We start from the raw sequence: 21,818 nt of genomic DNA on the forward strand, positions 1-21,818 counted from the left end.
GGGTTTGCCCCCTAGTCAATACCTCACTCTTTAAGCCAAAGATTTTTTTTACTTCCATAAGAGCTATTTATTCTAATTAACGGCCTTTGTGATTAAGGGGTCATTTTTTGTGATTAAGGGGAATTGGAACAAAATTCAAACTTTAGCGTAAAGAGTGAGGTATTAACTAGGGGGCGAACCCCCTAATATACGTATTGAAAATATATGAATATATAAATTTGTTGCGTAGGTTAATTTGTAGGTTACTTACCTTTAGTACCAGTAAAAACGTTCGTAAATAAAATTAAACAACTTTTGAGAAAGCCATTTAACCAAATAAAAGTAAAATTGATATGCAAATTTTGTTTTAATTATTCATATACGGTGAGCCAAAATCAAAACGTACATTAATTCAAAAACGTTCAAAAATGAAATTAAAAAAAACAATTTTTAAATGAAAGTAAGGAGCAATTTTAAAACTTGAAACGAACAGAAATTATTCTGTATATGAAAGGGGCTGTCCCCTCCTCAACGCCTCGTTCTTTACACTAAAGTCTTTTATTGTTTTAAAAAATAAAGTTGTGATAGAGAGTCAAACTTTAGCGTAAAGAGCGAGGCGTTGAGGAGGGCTGCTCCTTACTTTCACTTAAAAAAAACTTGTTTTTTTAATTTAACTTTTAAGGAAGAAGACAAATTGTTTATGTGCGGAAGGATTCATTAAAAGATTCTATTTAAGGAAGAAACGATTTTCAAATAGTTGTTCTTGATTCATCCTTAGGATTGAATATAAAATTTTAGTCCATAAAAAAACTAACTAAATGTACAACATATAAATAACTAAATGTACAAAGTTTCATCTTTTTAGAAAACTATTTTTAACGGTGAAAAAACACCCTGAGCCTTGCCTATTCTACTTTTAACATCTTCACTGGACCCGCTGCTTTTACCTATAATACTACCAAGGTAAGTGAAGCTGCCCATCTGATCAATCTTATCGTTACCCAATTTCACCTTTTCATCTTTACTTATTCATAGCCTTAGTGACTTACTCTTCTTAACATTTATTTTCAAACCTATTCTAGCACCCTGAATTCGCAAAACCTCAAAATTTCATTCATTTTGCTCACACTTTCATCTGGAATGCTCAAATCATCAGTATAATCAAAGTCCAGGAGAGTGTTTCTTCCCCATTTGATTCTCTGGTCTCCCATTGTCTTTTCTGTGTTCTTTAAGACAAAGTCCATCAAAGTGATCCATATAAAGGGGGATAGAACAAAGCCCTGCTTAACTCCTGATTTATTACAAAACTAGCTACTAACTTCATTTCCTACCTTAACCGCAGCAGGGTTATTCTCGTGCATAGCACTAATCACTTTAATATATTTGTCTGGTATACCATACAAGATAAGACTTTTGCTAAATCTCTTCTATCAACAGAATTGAACGCCTGCTCATAATCTATAAAACTGAGGACCAAAAGTGTTTGACAACTAAGGCACTTCTCAATTATTAACCAAAGAGTGAAAATTTGGTCGATACATCCTCAACCGTTTCTAAACCAGCACTGTTCTTCTCTTAAAACTGTGTCTACAGCACCTCTCAGTATCCTATTACTAAGTAAATTGCTACCTACAGAGACCAGACTAATGCCTCATCCCCTTTCTTATACTGATGGGTCAGTTTCTGGTAAAAGCCCCAAACGTTCAAAGCAAATAAATTTCATTATTCACCCATATCTTTTTTTCGTATCACGTGAAATGTAATGCAACATGTCTTTGTCTTGTCAATCAGAAAAATTAAATTAACCTGTAAGATCTACCATTTTTTGTTTCAAAATTTCGTTTTAGCCGCATTTTGATTTATGTATGTATATGTTACTGTGAATGTCCGAATTTGGTGAATGTCGACATTCACCGGTGAATGTCCGAAATACCTTTTATTCTCCTTGAATTTAGTCAGCGTTCCCAGACAACTTTTTAGTTTTTTGCAAGGTTTGATGGTGACAGGTTAGGTTAGATTTTAAACCATTTCTTAGATTTATAACTGTATTTAACTTAACCCTCCCTAACCTTAACTTTTACCATCAAAGCTTGCATAAGACAGAAAAAGTTAATTTGCAGAGCTAATTGAATCCAAGCAAGGAAAAGGGAATTTCGGATATTTACCGGTTGAATGTCCACACTAACCAGATTTCGGATATTCACAGCAACATGTATATATTATACATGTAAAATTCACGAATAAAATCTTGAACTATGCTGCAGAAAATTTCATATTGCAGGTTTAAAACACAAAGAAATATATAAGCCTTTACAGCTATACAAAGAACTTTATCTTGAAGAGAAAATATAGGATATATTCAAGAAAATGAAATTCCAAGCCATGCGGATTTATAAAATCTCTTTATTTTCTGAACAAAAAATATTTATGAAATTCATCGAAAAACATCCTAAAATAATATTTATATCCAAACACTGACGTGAGGTAATGCTAATATTCCCATTTTAGTTTATTGCACGAGCCTTGAGATTCGCTAAATGAAAAGGATGCCATCCAAGGTTAATAGCGTTTTGATCCTTGCTTTGGTTATAAATTACTTGTGTTACTAATTAAATTTTCCTTCTAATTTTAATGGCATGCTTCGCAGCATCATTACGTATTTAATTAAATCTATATCTTTGTTCTGACGAATTATCTGATAAAGCTTTCCTTTATCCTAAACGATGCTACTGACCTAGGATATTTTTAGTCGTCAGCAAAGAGGAAGGATTATATTAAACCAAAATAAATTTGCAATAACATATGTAAATTGACTGTTCTGGTATGGTTTACAACCACTCCTTCCACTTCCAATTTTCAACGTTCCGGAACAAGTAAAAAATTTTGAAAAATCTTCGGAGAAACGAGCTAGAATACCGATGTTAAAATTGGGAATATACAATACAACAAACCCATCACAGAGCCTTCAAATGCTTCAATTTCTCATTTCAAGTATTACAATGTGTGGCTTTTCATTGTAACATTTTATACCTTAAAATATATCAATAGCAACTTAGAGATGTCCCTTGGTAGCATTATGGATTGATGCTTTGCTTGGAGCACCAGGCCAAGTAGCCGACCACTACTGCAGCAAGGTTGCTATTTCTCCCTGTAAAACGATCAAGAAACTGAAACCTCGATTGGACGCCATCTACCCCAATAATGGAGGATTTCTGGAGGATCTTTATCCTATAATTAAATAAAAAAAAGAAAGCTTTTTTCGACTGAAAGTTAGGAGCAACATTAAAACTTAAAACGAACAGAAATTATTACGTATATGATGGGGTCTGCAACCTCGAAATACCCTGCTCTTTACGCTAAAGTTCAAATTGTGTTCCAATTCTATAAGAATGACGAAGGCCGTTAATTAGAAAAAATAGTTCTTTTGAAAGTACTAAATAAACTTTAACGTAAAGAGCGAGGTATTGACGAGGGAGCGAACATCCTTCTGTACGTAATAGTTTCTGCTCATTTTCAGTTTTAATGTTGCTCCTTACTTACAGTTGAAAAAACTTGTGTTTTTTTAAATTCCTGTTCGTTTTTTAAATAGTGCTGGGAAATCCGGCTTCAAGCAAAATTCTCTTCTCCCATGAATTCCTCCGTGGAAAGATCATGCCACGTAACCCCCTCCACCAACCTCCCCCCACCAGAGAAAATCCCCCTGAAAACGCCTGTATAAATCCCAATAACCCATACTATACGTAAACATCGGCAAACTTCATATTTTGCAGTCCTTCCCCGGGGACTGTGGACGATTAAATCATCCTCAAAGACATAGTTATTAGATGTATCGACCATGCTGAACAAAACGGCTATATCAAAATTTTGATCGGATGACTTTGGGAAAAAAAGAGCGCGAGAGAAAGCCTAGTTACTCTACTATGTTTTTGGTCACTTAAAAGGGCACTAGAACTTTTAATTTCTTTCCAAATGAGCCCTCTCGCGACATTCTAGGACCACTGGATCGATACGATCATCCTGGAAAAAAAAAAACAAGAAAAAAAACAAATAAACACGCACCCGTGATCTTTCTTCGGGCAAAAAGTACAAAATTCCCCAATTTTGCAGATACGAGTTTCAAACCTCTACAGTAGTGAGGCATGTTTGAAATCTGATGGTTTGAAACCTGATGGTATGAATTTCATTAAGACTCTACGACTCTTAGGGATTGCTTCCCCCTTTTTTCGAAAATAAGGCAAATTTTCTCAAGCTCGTAACTTTTGACAGGTAACACTAAACCTGATGAAACTTATATATTTGAAATCAGTATAAAAAATCCGATTCTTTTGATGTCCATGTTCATATAAAAATCCCGTAATTAGAGTTTCGGTTACTGAGAGTTTCGGTATTGAGCCGGCTCGCTCCTTACTTACAGTTGGTTACCACGAACTGTTTCTTTATTTTTTAAATAGAGACAAGAAGTATCCGTCAAGGTAAGCAGGATAAGCCACAATTGCAGCTATGCAGGCTCCAAAAGGGGGGCGAGGGACGAGAGAAAGAGGGTAATGAGTAGCGCTGCATTTCGTATAGCCAATTTTAGCAATTCGACGTATACTTGAATATACTCCATGGAATTCGAGTTTCCATTGATGTAAACAAATCCTCAAAACTGCTTTGGAATATGCTAAAAAGTGACAAAGTCAACTAAAATTCTTTTATCGAAAATAAAGAAACAACAAATTTCAAGAAGAATCACGATTTCAGTCACCTTTCGATAGCGGTGAGGAAAGAGCTGTCTGTGCTTAATGAACATACATAGGTTCGATCCCGGGTGTCGAAAGGAAATTCTTCAACTTTATTTCCCATTTAATTTTTTTTTTCTTTTTAGATTGTGGAATTTTATAGAATGTTTGTTGAAAAAGTCCTTTTTAAGAAATTTTATTTTGCAAAAATGTTATTCGGATGTGTCAAAGTTTTTATATAAGCACAAAATTTTTATATACAAACATTTGTGTTATTCTCCATGGGCACCCGTAAGGGGGGGGGGGGAGGGGCACCAGCCCCCCCCCCTGGCTGAATGACGGTGTCATGTATTTTTATTAATTAAAAAAACTTTTTCCATTGAATAAGTTTTCAAAGAAAAGTAAAGCTCTATTAAGTCAAAAATAGGCAGAAATAAAGTCAAATAATCTTCAACTACCACAAGCCACTATCAACAATTAAATGAAACTCAAAACGAGCAGAAATTATCATAAATAGCCGAGTCAAATTCAAAACAAGCAAAAATTGACATTACTAGGGCTGACAACCCCCATGCCTTCTCAAGACCAGAACATAACTTAGGCTTTACTGGAAAAAAATGACTGTGGATTGTCAGTTTGATATACCTATAAACTCAAAACCAAGTGCCGATTAGACCAGGTAACACCCCCCCCCCTCTAAAATTCAACCTATGGGCGCCTTAAAAAAAATTCCAAGGAGGGGCAAGGCGTGCATAATTACGAAATTTTTTCTTATTGACGTTTAAAGAAAAATATTAGGGTTTTATGTTTGTTTTTTATATATTAAACAGTTCATGGCAACGAACTCTAAGGGTAGAGTGACTCCTCATAATTGTGACCAAAACTCTAAAAGAAAATCTTTGATAAAAATACATTACATACAACAATTGAATTGCCTTTTTGTGGTAATTCCAAACATGTAAAATTAATCTATTTTAAAATTACCCGACACAAGTTAAGAGCCGGTGGAAATTTAATCTGTTTTTGAAACAGGGGAAAACCCAAAAACAGCAATGATTTGATAGAAATTACACCATCAGATTCAGCATATTAGTCAGAGCGCCAGATTCTGTATCTCGCTTATTTCGATTAGTACCCATGCAGGAAGGTACAAAATTGTTAAGGGTGGATCCCGGGGTAGTCGACCATGCTGAAAATAAATATAGGGCACATGTTCGCTGCTGGGGCGTCTCTGAGATATAGGCCAAAAACACCAAATTTGGCCAATAATGGGGTTCGACGATTCTAAATTTTTTTTTACAGATAAGATTGGTCAAATCCAGCGTACTCTTACATCAATCGAAAGAAGAGAATTGCGGCTACACGAATATGGTTTTTTGTGTGTAAAAATAAAAAAATGGTACACTTTTTATAGGAGTTTAAAAAAATTCAGATTTTTGTCAACAAATTTCTAACAGAAAAGCTAAAAACTCGAAATGTTTTCAAGTTAAAGTAATTTTTTATATTAAAAAAGAAAGCCTTCTTAATTTTAAACACATTGAGCTAAGAGAAAAAGTTTAAATTTTTGTGTCTGAGGGGCCTGCAACTTTTTTAGCGACTGTACCCTATATTGGGAATTTTGTTTAGTAAGCTGCTACCTGGCGGGACGTTTTTTTTTTTAATCACATGACAGCAGGTAGAATTCATCATCCCTGGACAGACAAAAAGTCATGGACCCTGAAGAGATGATGTTATACTGTCAAAGTAAATGTAAACACTAGCTAATTAATGTTATTTAGGCAGATAAACATTTAATTTACGGGACATGATCGGTTTGTTAGAACTATGGCTCAAAACATCGACTAGGGTGTAGTTTTCGGGTTCTTGGGTGTCAGTACCGGATAGCAAGTGATCTTGGTATCACGAAGATTCAGATAGTTTGCCCACGTTACTCTACGCCTAATTTTGGTCAAGTCATTTATAGTCGTGGAGCCAAATTTGAAAAAGTTGTCAAATAACGATTTGTAAAAAACATCTTGGTACATGAGTTCTGAGTTTTGGAAACGATATTTTTTAACATGCTGATTCCATTTATTTCGGGAATTGCGACCACCAAAGTGCGCTTCATAGTTTAATATGAGATCAAAGTTTCAACTCGATCATCTATGGTAAAAAATTTAAAACTTATCTTGTTCATTGCTAAGTAGATGACACTGCATCGTTTTCATGGCTTTGTTATGGTTGTGTTTACTGCCATCTGCCATACTGGTGCAAATTGATGGTCAAAAAGCTTAAAAAGTTAATCAACTCTATTATTTGATCCTCAAAGGTTTGTTTTTACCAGTATTTCCCTTTTTATTGTTTCGCCTCGTCTTTCAGGAATCACCAAAAACGCCAAAGCATGCCCCCTCCCTTTCTAGATTTTGAAAAATACATTTTTTGGTATATTTATTTTCAGAAAATGACAAGGAATCTTTGACACCCCCAACACTCTCGAAAAATAGCACCCCTGGTTTGAGGTAGCACCGATGGTGAATAAAAAAAAAAAAACTGAATGTAGCTATCGTATATTGAGTAGCTTCCGCTCTCTCTGATTGGCCCCAAAAATGGGTGTTGCCTCAGAAACCCGTCTGGTAACTCATGTATCGTTCATAGTAATAGCTGACTGTCCTTGGTAAGTCAATGTACCGGTTAAACTGCACTGTATATACATGCCTCAGGCTTGTAGGCGTCAAACTGCACTGTATATTCATGCCTCAGGCTTGTAGTTGTGAAACTGCACTGTATATTCATGCCTCAGGCTTGTAGTCGTGAAAATACACTGTATATTCATGTATTCGTGAAACCTTTATATAACTTACTACTTGTATACTTCCCAATAACCAATACTATATGTAAACATTGGGAAAGTTCATAACTTTCAGCCCTCCGCCCGGGGACTTTGGGGGACTACGTCATCCTAAAAGACATATTTATTATACTCTCGACCTTACTGAACAAAATGGCTTTCTCAAAATTTTGATCGGGTGACTTTGAAAACAAAGTGAGCGTGGGAGGGGGCCTAGTTGCTCTCCAGTTTTTGGTCCCTTAAAAAGGGCACTAGAAATTTTAATTTCCGTTAAAATGAACCCTCCTACGATATTCTAGGACCACCTGGTCGATACGATCACCCCTTGGAAAGAAAAACAAATCTTTCTTCTGGCAAAAATAGAAAATTCCACATTTTTGTAGATAGGACCTTGAAACCTCCATAGTAGGGTTCTCGGATACACTGAACCTGATGGTGGGATTTCTATATGATGGTTCTATATGATGAGTAAGATTAAACTTGATGAAACTTATATATTTGAAATCAGCATTAAAATTTGATTCTTTTGATGTATCTGGTGGTATCAAAATTCCGATTTTTAGAGTTTCGCTTACTATTGAGCCGGGTCACTCCTTACTCACAGTTCGTTACCACGAACTGTTTGATGAGCCATACAAATTTGAGCAAGGGTTTCAATAATAAAGTGAACTAAGAGAAAATAAAAAGTAAATAAAAACTGAGAGCTGCACCTTCTACAAAATAAAAGGTAAGAGTACATTTTGGTACATGTACAAACCAGGTAAAGTCAAAACCAGTTAAGCTTGTAATTCCAAAATTTCAGAATGTAGAGGCATTCTTAATATAAGGCTGACATGACTTTGCTAGATGTTAAATATTTACCAGCGGAAACATAATCCCCCCAGCTGAGTAGTGTCTTATATAAAGGTTTCACGATTACAAGAATATACAGTGCAGTTTGACGTGCACATTGCAAAAAGCTACCATTCCTTTTATATTATATACCTATAAAGTGATCAAACACGTTTTGAAGGTATAATTGGGATTGTAAAACGCAGCCAGACGGGTTTTTGAGACACTTTCATCATAACGTGTTTTTTTTTAACCAAAAACTAGAAATTGTCAAATTGCGTATTTAGGAATGATTTCCTAGGAAAAGCTGTCTGTCACCCATGTATTATCCACTGTTCCATTTCTTTGAAGTATGTACTATCAGACTGGTTTCTGATTTTTTGGACAATTGTCTTTAGTCAAGACTAGTTTGTTAGGAATGTGTCGCTAGATAGCATCTGTGAATTGGATCGTATTAAGACAGAGAAAAAAAGGGTATAGCATTTGCGAATTGGACTATTCGAACAATATTAATTGAATAATAGGGAAAAAAACAGAGCTAGATAGCCTTTGTGACTTTGATCGTATGAAGGTGGAGAAAAATGGGTGAAACTGATTATTGGACAATTGCCTTTAGTCAAGACTAGTTTGTTAGGAATGTTTCGCTGATAAAGCTAACTCTAATTGCAAAAAAAGGGTATACCATTTGCGAATTGGACTATACGAACGATATTAATTGAATAATAGGGAAAAAACAGAGCTAGATAGCACTTACGAATTGGATCGCATGAAGGTGGAGACAAAAGAGTTAAACTGATTATTGGACAATTGCCTTTAGTCAAGACTAGTTTATTAGGAATGTGTCACTGCTAAAGCTAACTCTAATTGCAAAAAAAAGGTTATAGCATTTGCAATTTAGTGATTATCAGTTAAGATAACCCCTCGGGGTTGTTAACTCATAGCTTATTTATTATAAATTTGGAACAATATTAATCTATGGAAATGGTTAACGATGATAAAATGATCTTATGACTTGACCTAGCTGTACTTCTTCGATGTGTTCTGTATAATACACAAGCGGTGTTTGAAAAGTGTTGTCAATTTAAAATAGAGTTTAACGTTATAGTATACTAAAATGTTGATACTAAGAAAGATGTAGATGGCAAGAAAAGAATTTTAATAACGAAATTCAGAACAAACCTTATAAATCCTTGCAAATCAAGTAGTAAGGTGTATGTGAGTACGAACTATCAAGGATCATAAGCACCAACGACCCTAACCACCAGAGACCTTAACCCCCCAAAGGCCCCCTATCCCCACACTCGAAGGGTGCCTTCTCCCCTCCAACTTTTTGGCCCCTACTCCCCATTTTAGTTTTTGTTTTTGAAGTTTTTTTTTCTTTTTTTTATTATTTTTTTTAGCGTTATATATTTTTTTAACTTTTTCTTACATGTCTTCGAATGAGATGAAATATACTTAACACAAAAAAAATCACAGTTAATATTTTCCAAACTCAAAATGAGAATGGTATAGACATGTTAGTCATGACCTTTACTATTAGAAAAATAATGTTTGTAGTAGAACTTTTTTTTATTGAACTGAAAAATTTTTCTTGGAATTAGAAATTATTCAACTTTTTTTTACGTATGTTGAAGTGGCGTAAAACATTTTTTTGGCTCTACCAACTGTACTATACGCATGCTCGAAGGAACGACACAATTTCCCCGCTGATACTAATCGATGGATTAGTAACGATGCGTTTTTTATTATATGCAACAAATACATATTTTTACACAATGGAACGATAAACACATAAAGTGAAGATGTGGAATGTGAAGTGAAATGTGAAATGTGAAGATGAAAGTGAAAAGTGAAGATGGAGCATTTTAATAAAGTGTGTTCACATGACAATGTTATTGTAGCATTGAATGCCGACAAGGAGAAGTATTTAAACTATGAAACAAAGTGGTAGCACTATTGGAAATGTATGCATGCATTGTCATGACAGTAAGGAATTAAATTTCTTTGGAGTACCGAAAAAGTTCAACTCTTATGTTGGTGGATATGCAAGTTTGAGATCTTCAGAGATTATTACACTCAACGAGAATGCCAACATAAAAATAATCGTTGATGATAGAGGACAACTCCTTGCTACTGTTGCAGGTAACACATTACCTACTGATACATCCTATCGTCAGCTTTCGGGTATTAGCAATCAACGGAAGATAAAAAAAAGAAAGGCCTTCTCTTCTACTATAATAATAAACCATATCTTGTCTACGTGCCGAAACAGTTGCCTTTGTAAAAATAATGTGATAATAGACAGTGAATTTGCCAGAAGAATAAAAAGGGCATTAGCAGAAAATATTACTATTGAATACAAAGATAGATCGGTGAAAACAAAGCATCAGCAAACGTTACTTCCATTGATCAAACAGGTAATGAACAAAATAATACCAAAGACGAAAGGCCTATTGAGCCTGTTAATGACACACTATTAAAAATTGTGCATGACTCAAAATGGAATAATAATTATTCTACTGATTACGAACTAAGAGAAGACAATAGCTACAATATCAAGAGAGAACATGGTGAATTATTTTATGGAACAGATTCAAAATGTCCAAAGCTGATTATTGATATTAATAATGTATCATAATATATTTTTGTATTAATATTCTGCATAGCATTATTTCATTAAAAATATATTATGCATTACATTGTTATTTGTTCATTATTTTTAGAGTATGCTAGCATATAAACGTTTAGAATGTCTATTAAAACATCGGGGATGTAAGAAAAGGAATTTGCATACATCTATTATCACACACATGGGATAACATTGACAAAATCTAAGTTTCAGAATGAATAAATTCATTATTAACCTCAGTTGTTGGATATGTCATTATAAAAAAATTGTAAGTAAGTAAGTAACAAAATCTTTCTTGAATTCATCTCTTGAATACACAATACAGAAATTAAATCGGGAAATTATGAAAAAAATTGAACAAATTCCTTATTAACATTCTTTATCGATTGAATTTGCTTCCATCAATATCCTTTGTCAGATACATCGAATAAAATTGACAAAATGTAAATATCAGAGTGAATAAATACTTTATCAACATCCTTTATCGGATATGTCGGATAAAATTGATAAAATCTAAGTATCAGAGTGATTAAAATCTAAGTATCAGAGTGATTAAATTCCAAATCAACATCCCTTTCTCGGATACATGGCATAAAATTTACTAAATCTAAGTATCAGAGTGAATAAATGCTTTATCAACATCATTTGTCGGGTATATCGGATAAAATTGACAAAATCTAAGTATCAGATTGATTAAATTCTATATCAACATCCATTTCTTGAATACATGGGATAAAATTGACAAAGGCTAAGTGTCAGAGTGAATAATTCTTTTATTAGCATCTTTTGTCAGATATAACGAATATAGTTGACAAAATCTGAGTATCAGAGTGAATAAATGCTATATAAGCATCCTTTGTCGGATATGTTGGATAAAATTGACAAAATCTAAGTGTCAGAGTTAATAATTTTTTTTATCAACACCTTTTGTCAGATACATCAAATATAATTGACTAAATAAAAGTATCAGAGTGAATAAATGTATTATCAACATCATTTGTCGGGTATATCGGATAAAATTGACAAAATCTAAGCGTCAGCTTGATTAAAATCTACATTAACATCCATTTTTTAAATATATAATATAAAATTGACTAAATCTAAGTGCCAGAATGAACAATTTTTTTTATCAATACATTTGGTAAGATACAAAAAAAATACTTGAAATAATCTAAGTTCTAGATTAATTAAATGCTATATAAGGATCCTTTGTCGGATATTCTGGATAAAATTGACAAAAGCTAAGTGTCAGAGTGAATAAATTTCTTATCAACATCTTTTGTCAAATACATCAAATATAATTGACAAAATCTAAATATAAGAGTGAATAAATACTTTATCAGCATCCTTTGTCAGATATGTCGGATAAAATCTAAGTATCAGAGTGATTAAATTCTATATCAACAACCCTTTCTCGGATACATGGGATTAAATTGACAAAATCTAAGTATCAGAGTGAATAATTTTTTTTTATCAACATCTTTTGTCAGATACAACGAATATAATTGACAAAATCTAAATATCAGATTGTTTAAATTCTATATCAGCATCCTTTGTTGGATATGCTGAATAAAATTGACAAAGGCTAAGTGTCAGAGGGAATAATTTTTTTTTATCAACATCGTTTGTCAAATACATCAAATATAATTGACAAAATCTTAGTATCAGAGTGATTAAATGCTTTTATAGCATCGTTTTTCGGATATATTGGATAAAATCTAAGTATTAGAGTGATTAAATTATATATCAACATCTTTTGTCAGATACAACGAATATAATTGAGAAAATCTAAATATCAGATTGAATAAATACTTTATCAACATCCTTTATCGGATATGTCGTATGAAATTGACAAAATTTAAATATCAGAGTGAATAAATGCTTTATCAACATCCTTTAAATACACTATCAACATCATTTGTCGGCTATATCAGATAAAACTGATAAAATCTAAGTATCAGATTGATTAAATTCTATATCAACATCCCTTTCTCGAATACATGGGATAAAATTGACAAAATCTAAGTGTTGGAGTGAATAATTGTTTTTTATCAACATCTTTTGTCAGATACAACGAATATCAAAATCTAATTATCAGATTGATTAAATTCTATATCAGCATCCTTTGTCGGATATGATGGATAAAATTGACAAAAGCTAAGTGTCAGAGTGAATGATTTTTTTTTATCAACATTTTTTGTCAAAGACATCAAATATAATTGACAAATTATAAGTATCAGAGTGATCAAATGCTTTATCAGCATCGTTTGTCGGATATCTCGGATAAAATCTAAGTATCAGAGTGATTAAATTCTATATAAACATCTATTGTCAGATACAACGAATATAATTGAGAAAATCTAAATATCAGATTGAATAAATACTTTATCAACATCCTTTATCGGATATGTCGTATAAAACTGACAAAATCTAAGTATCAGAGGGAATAAATGCTTTATCAACATCCTTTAAATGCATTATCAACATCATTTGTTGGCTATATCGGATAAAACTGACAAAATCTAAGTATCAGATTGATTAAATTCTATATCAACATCCCTTTCTCGAATACATGGGATAAAATTGACAAAATCTAAGTGTTGGAGTGAATATTTTTTTTTATCAGCATCCTTTGTCAGATACATCCAATAAGATTTGACAAAATATAAATATCAGAGTGAATAAATACTTTAACACCATTCCTTATTGAATAGGTCAGATGCAATTGACAAAATCCTAGTGTCAGAGTGACTAAATTCTATACCAACATCCTCATCTCGGATACATATGATAAAATTGAAAAAATCTAAGTGTTAGAGTGAATAAATTTTTTTTTATCAACATCCTTTGGCAGATACATTGGATAAAATTAACAAAATCTAAGTGTCAGAGTATGAATAAATACTTTATCAGCATCCTTTGTTGGATATGTTGAATAAAATTGACAAAATCTAAGTATGGGAGTGATTAAATTCTTTATCAGCATCTTTTGTCGGATACGTCAGATAAAATTGACAGAATCTAAGTGTTAGAGTGAATAAATTTTCTTTTCATCAATATTCTCTGTCAGATACATCGGATAGAATTGACAAAATCTAAGTATCAGATTGAATAAATGCTTTATCAACATCATTTGTCGAATATGTTACATAAAATTGACAAAATCTAAGTACCAGAGTGAATAAATTCATTATCAACATCCTTTGTCGGGTATATTAGATAAAATTGACAAAATCTAAGTATCAGATTGAAGAAATGCTTTATCAATAGCCCTTTCTCGGATACATGGGATAAAATTGACAAAATCTAAATACCAGAGTGAATAAATTCATTATCAACATCCTTTGTCAGATATGTCCGATAAAATTGACAAAATCTAAGTATCAGAGTGATTAAATTCCATATCAACATCTGTTTCTCTGATACATGGGATAAAATTGACTAAATCTAAGTATCAGAGTGAATAAATGCTTTATCAACATCCTGTATTTGCGTTATCAACATCATTTGTCGGGTATATCGGATAAAATTCACAAATCTAAGCATCAGATTGATTAAATTCTACATCAACATCCTTTGTCAGATATGTCGGACAAAATTGACAGAATCTAAGTATCAGAGTTATTAAATTCTATAACAACATCCCTTTCTCGGATACATGGGATAAAATTGACAAAAATCTAAGTATCAGAATGAATAAATTCATTATCAACATCCTTTGTCGGATATGTTAGATAAAACTGACAGAATATAAGTATCAGAGCGATTAGACTCCATATCAACATCCCTTTCTCGGATACATGGGATAAAATTGACAAAATCTAAGTATCAGAGAGAATAAATGCTTTATCAACATCCTTTAAATGCATTATTAACATCATTTGTCGGCTATATCAGATAAAATTGACAAAATCTAAGTAACAGATTGATTAAATTCTATATCAACATCCCTTTATCGAATACATGGGATAAACTTGACAGAATCTAAGTATCAGAGTTACTAATTTCTATACCAACATCCCTTTCTCAGATACATGAGATAAAATTGACAAAATCTAAGTATAATAGTGAATAAATGCTTTATCAATATCCCTTAAATGCATTATCAACATCACATGTCAGATACATCGGATAAAATTGACAAAATCTAATTACCAAAAAGAATAAATTTGTTTTCAAAGTTTTTTATCGGATACATCAGATAAGAGTCATAAAATCCAAGCTCTATTCATTTTGACTTCATGCGTCGTTACGTTGAATTTAGGTTAGACTGGTTATAGATGATAGCACACCCGCTCAGCCAGAGAGTCATAGTGACAGATATATTTAAAAAATTGTGTAAATTTAGGTTTACTTAGAATGGTAATGACTTTATCATGTGCACACACTTTCTTCGAATAATTCATTTCCACTTTTTTTTTTTAAATATGGTATCGGTGTCTACCACTCCAATGGGAAAAAATTAGTGATTTAATACGCGCAATAAACTAGATAGTCTCAATAACCTACCATGGAGTACCACTGGGAAAGCAGCTTGGAAATATCAAAACCATAGGTTAGGTTAGCTTATGTGCGCACACGTAAGCTAACCTAACCTAACATATGGTTTTGATATTTCCGATCCCATTTATCTGAATTTTATTCCATGTATCTGAGAAAGGGATGTTCACATAGAATTTAATAACACTGATGCATGGATTTTTTCAAGTTTATCCCATTTATTTAAAAAGCGTGTGTTGACGTAGAACTTAAACAGACTCATGCCCAGATTTTGTTACTTTAATCTGATATTGTCGACAAATGATGTTGATAATGCAGTGAAAAGATGTTGATAAAGCATTTCTTCTCTGTGATACATAGGTTTTGTCAATTTTATCCCATGTAGCCGAGAAAGGGATGTTGATATGGAATTTAATCACTCTGATACTTAGATTCTGTCAGTTTTATCCGACATATCCGACAAAGGATGTTGATAATGAATTTATTCACTCTGATACTTAGATTTTTTCGATTTAATCCAATTTATCCGAGAAAGGGATATTGATATAGAATTTAATAACTCTGATACTTAGATTCTGTCAATTTTATCCGACATATCCGACAAAGGATGTTGAGATAGAATTTAATCAATCTGATACTTAGATTTTGTGAATTTTATCCGATATAGCCGACAAATGATGTTGATAATGCATTTAAAGGATGTTAATAAAGCATTTATTCACTCTGATACTTAGATTTTGTCAATTTTATCCCATGTATCCGAGAAAGGGATGTTGATATGGAATTTAATCACTCTGATACTTAGATTCTGTCACTTTAATCTGACATATCCGACAAAGGATGTTGATAATGAATTTATTCAATCTGGTACTTAGATTTTATCAATTTTATCCCCTGTATCCGAGAAAAGGATGTTGATAAAGTATTTATTCAATCTGATACTTATATTTTGTCAATTTATATCCGATATACCCAACAAAGGATGTTGATAATGAATATATTCACTCTGGTACTTAGATTTCGTCAATTTTATCGGATATACCCGACAAATGATGTTGATAATGAATTTATTCACTCTGGTACTTAGGTTTTGTCAATTTTATCCGACATATCCGACAAATGATGTTGATAAAACATTTATTCAATCTGATACTTAGATTTTGTCAATTTTATCCGATGTATCTTTCAGAGGATGTTGATGAAAAAAAATTATTCACTCTAACACATAGATTTTGTCAATTTTATCCGACATATCCGACAAAGGATGCTGATAAAGCATTTATTCACACTGATACTTAGATTTTGTCAATTTTATTAAACATATCTGACAAAGGATGACGATAAAGTATTTATTCAAACTCTTACACTTAGATTTTGTTAATTTTATCCAATGGATCTGGCGAAGGATGTTGATAAAAAAAAATTTATTCACTCTAACACTTAGATGTTGTTAATATTATCCTATGTATCTGAGAAAAGGATTTTGGCGTAGAATTTAATCACTCTGATACTGAGATTTCTTCAATTTTATCTGACTTATCGAACGACAGATGTCGTTAAGGCAATTATTCAGTCTGATATTTAGATTTTGTCAAATTTTATTCGATATATCTGACAAAGGATGTTGTTAAAAAAAATTTATTCACTCCAACACTTAGATTTTGTCAATTTTATCCCATGTATTCGAGAAAGGGATGTTGATATAGAATTTGATCAATCTGATACTTATATTTTGTCAGTTTTATCTGATATAGCCAACAAATGATGTTGATTATGCATTTAAAGGATGCTGATAAAGCATTTATTCACTCTGATACTTAGATTTTGTTAATTTTATCCGAAGTATCCAGGAAACGGATATTGATATAGAATTTAATCACTTTGATACTTAGATTTAATCTGAAATATCCGACAAAGGATGCTGATAAAGCATTTATTCACTCTGATACTTAGATTTTGTCAATTATATTTGAGGTATTTGGCAAAAGATGTTGATAAAAAAATTTATTCACTCTGACACTTAGCTTTTGTCAATTTTATCCAGCATATCCAACAAAAGATGCTAATATAGAATTCAATCAATTTGACATTTAAATTTTGTCAATTATATTCGTTTTATCTGACAAAAGGTCTTGATAAAAAAAATTATTCACTAAGATACTTAGATGTTGTCAATTTTATCCCATGTATCCGAGAAATTTAGAATCTAATCACTCTGATACTTAGATTTTATCTGAGATATCCGACAAAGGATGCTGATAAAGCATTTAATCGGTCTGATACTTAGATTTTGTCAATTATATTTGATGTATTTGACAAAAAATGTTGATAAAAAAAATTTATTCACTCTGACACTTAGCTTTTGTCAATTTTATGCAGCATTTCTGACAAAGGATGCTGATATAGAATTTAATCAATCTGATATTTAGATTTTGTCAATTACATTCGTTTAATCTGACAAAAGATATTGATAAAAAAAATTCACTCTGATACTTAAATTTTGTCAATTTTTTCCCATGTATCCAAGAAATAGTTGTTGACATAGAATTTAATCACTCTGATACTTAGATTTTATCCGAGATATCCGACAGAGGATGCTGATAAAGCATTTAATCACTCTGATACTTACATTTTGTCAATTATATTTCATGTATTTGACAAAAGATGTTGATAAAAAAAATTTATTCACTCTGACAATTAGCTTTTGTCAATTTTATCCAGCATATCCGACAAAGGATGCTGATATAGAATTTAATAAATCTGATATTTAGATTTTTTCAATTATATTCGTTGTATCTGACAAAATATGTTGATAAAAAAAAAATTATTCACTCTGACACTTAGCTTTTGTCAGTTTCATCCCATGTATTCGAGAAATGGATGTTGATATAGAATTTAATGAATCTGATACTTAGATTTTGTCAGTTTTATCCGATATAACCGACAAATGATGTTGATAATGCATTAATTCACTCTGATACTTAGATTTTGTCAATTATATTTGATGTATCTGACAAAAGGTGTTGATTAACTAAAAAAAAATTATTCACTCTGACACTTAGGTTTTGTCAATTTTATCCAACATATCCGACAAAGGATGCTGATATAGCATTAATTCACTCTGGTACTTAGATTTTATCAACTATATTCGTTGTATCTGACAAAAGATGTTAATGAAAAATAATTATTCACTCTGACGCTTAGCTTTTGTCAATTTTATCCCATGTATTCGAGAAATGGATGTTGATATAGAATTAAATCAACCTGATACTTAGATTTTGTCAATTTTATCCGATGTACTCGACAACTGATGTTGATAAAGCATTTATTCTCTCTGATACTTATATTTAGTAAATTTTATCCCATGTATCCGAGAAAGGGATGTTTGTATGGAATTTAGTCACTCTGATACTTATATTTTAATCACTCTGATACTTAGATTTTGTCAATTTTGTCCGACATATCCGATAAAGGATGTTGATAAAGTATTTATTCACTCTGATATTTACATTTTGTCAATTTTATTCAAAGTATCTGACAAAGGATGTTGATGGAAGCGAATTCAATCGATAAAGAATGTTAATAAAGAATTTATTCAATTTTTTTCATAATTTCCTGAATTAAGATTGTGTATCCAAGAGGTGAATTCAAGAAAGAGTTTGTTACTTACTTACTTACAATTTTTTATAATGATATATCCAACAACTGATGTTAATAATGAATTTAATCATTCTGATACCTAGATTTTGTCAATGTTATCCCATGTGTCTGACAATAGATGTATGCAAATTCCTTTTCTTACATCCCCGATGATTTAATGGACATTCTAACAGTTCGATATGCTAGCTTACTCTAACAATAATGAACACACAACAATGTAATGCATAATATATTTTTAATGAAAAAATGCTATGTAGAATTTTAATACAAAAATCTATTATGATACATTATTAATATCAATGATCAACTTTGGGCATTTCGAATCTGTTCCATAGAATAGTTCACCATGTTCTCTCTTGATATTGTAGTTATTGTCTTCTCTTAGTTCCTAATCAGTAGAATAATCATTTTTCCATTTTGATTCATACACAATTTTTACTGGTGTGTCATCGACAGGCTCAATATGCTTTTCGTTTTTGGTATTATTTGGTTCATCGACTGTTTGATCAATGGTAGTAACGTTTCCTGGTACTTTGTTTTTCACCGATTCATCTTTATATTCCATAGTGTAATTTTCTGCCAATGCCCTTTTTATTTTTCTGGCAATTTCACTGTCTATTATCACATTATTTTCACACAGGTAACAGTTTCGGTACGTAGACAAGATATGGTTTATGATATTAGTCGAAGAAGAGTAGGCTTTTCTTTTTTTTTATCTTCCGTTGAATGCTAATACCCGAAAGCTGACGATAGGATGTATCAGTAGGTAATGTGGTACCTGCAAGAGTGGCAAGGAGTTGTCCTCTATCATCAACGATTATTTTTATGTTTGCATTCTCTTTGAGTGCAATCATCTCTGGAGATCTCAATCTTGCATATCCACCAACATAAGAGATGAATTTTTTCGGTACTCCAAAGAAATTCAATTCCTTACTGTCATAACAATGCATGCATACATTTCCAATAGTGCTACCACTTGTACTTGTTTCATAGTTTAAATAATTCCCCTTGTCGGAATTCAATACCACAATAACATTATCATATGAGCACTCTTTATTAAAGTACTCAATCATCACTTTTTTTTAAAGATAAGACTTATGTGTTTGTCGTTGCACTGCGTAAAAAAAACTGATTTAATACATGCAATAAACTAGATAGTGTCGATAACCCGCCATAAAGTACCAGTGGGAAAGCCGCATCGTGTCTCTGAGCAAGCATAGAGTACAATTGTTAGAGCCGTAAGCATATTTTATGTCATTTTAAGATACGTAAAAAGAAAAAAAGTTGAATAATTTCGAAGTCCAAAAAAAAAAAATTTAGTCCAATAAAAATAGTGCTACTACAAACATTATTTTTCTAATAGTAAAGGTCATGACTAACATGTCTATACCATTCTAATTTTGAGTTTGGAAAATATTAAATGTGATTTTTTTTGTTTTAAGTGTTTCATCTCATTCGAAAAAATGTAAAAAAAAAGTTGAAAAAAATATATCATGTTAAAAAAAATAATAAAAAAATTTAAAAAATCTTCAAAAAAAATGAAGGAGGGGACCAAAAAGTTGGAGGGGAGGGGGCGCCCTTCGAGTTTGGGGATAGGGGACCTTTGGGGGGTTGAGGTCTCTGGTGGTTAGGGTCGTTGGTGCTTATGATCCTTGATGGTTCGTACTCACATACACCATACTACTTGATTTGCAAGGATTTCTAAGGTTTGTTCTGAATTTCATTATTAAAATTCTTTTATTGCTATCTACATCTCTCTTAGTATCAACTTTTTAGTAGACTATAACGTTAAACTCTATTTTAAATTGACAACACTGTTCAAACACCACTTGTGTATTATACGGAACACATCGAAGAAGTAAAGCTAGGTCAATTCATAAGACCATTTTATAATCGTTAACCATTTCCATACATCAATATTGTTCCAAATTTATAATAACTGAGCTATGAGTTAACAACCCCGAGGGGTTACCTTAACTGATAATCACCAATTCGCAAATGCTATACCCTTTCTTTTGCAATTAGAGTTAGCTTTAGCAGCGACACATTCCTAACAAACTAGTCTTGACTAAATGCAATTGTCCAATAATGAGTTTAACCCTTTTTTCTCCAGCTTCATACGATCTGATTCGCAAATGCTATCTAGCTCTTTTTTTTCCTATTATTCAATTAATATCGTTTGTATAGTCCAATTCGCAAATGGTATACCCATTTTTTGCAATTAGAGTTAGCTTTAGAAGCGACACATTCCTGACAAACTAGTCTTGACTAAAGGCAATTGTCCAATATTCAGTTTAATCCTTTTTTCTCCACCTTCATACGATCCTATTCGCAAATGCTATCCAGCTCTGTTTTTTCCCTATTATTCAATTAACATCGTTCGTATAATCCAATTCGCAAATTCTATACCCTTTTTTTCTCTACCTTCATACGATCCAATTCACAAATGCTATCTAGCGACACATTCCTAACAAACTAGTCTTGACTAAAGGCAATTGTCCAAAAAATCAGAAACCAGTCTGATAGCAAATACTTCAAAGAAATGGAACAGTGGATAATGCATGGGTTATAGACAGCTTTTCCTACAAAATCAATCCTAAACACGCATTTTGATAATTTCTAGTTTTTGATTAAAAAATAAAGAAATAAAAAAAATAAAAAAAAAAACATG

This window comes from Artemia sp. Qi Xiang Cuo, chromosome 7 (assembly GCF_049724085.1).
Source record: "Artemia sp. Qi Xiang Cuo chromosome 7, ASM4972408v1, whole genome shotgun sequence".
In the NCBI taxonomy this organism is placed as follows: Eukaryota; Metazoa; Arthropoda; class Branchiopoda; order Anostraca; family Artemiidae; genus Artemia; species Artemia sp. Qi Xiang Cuo.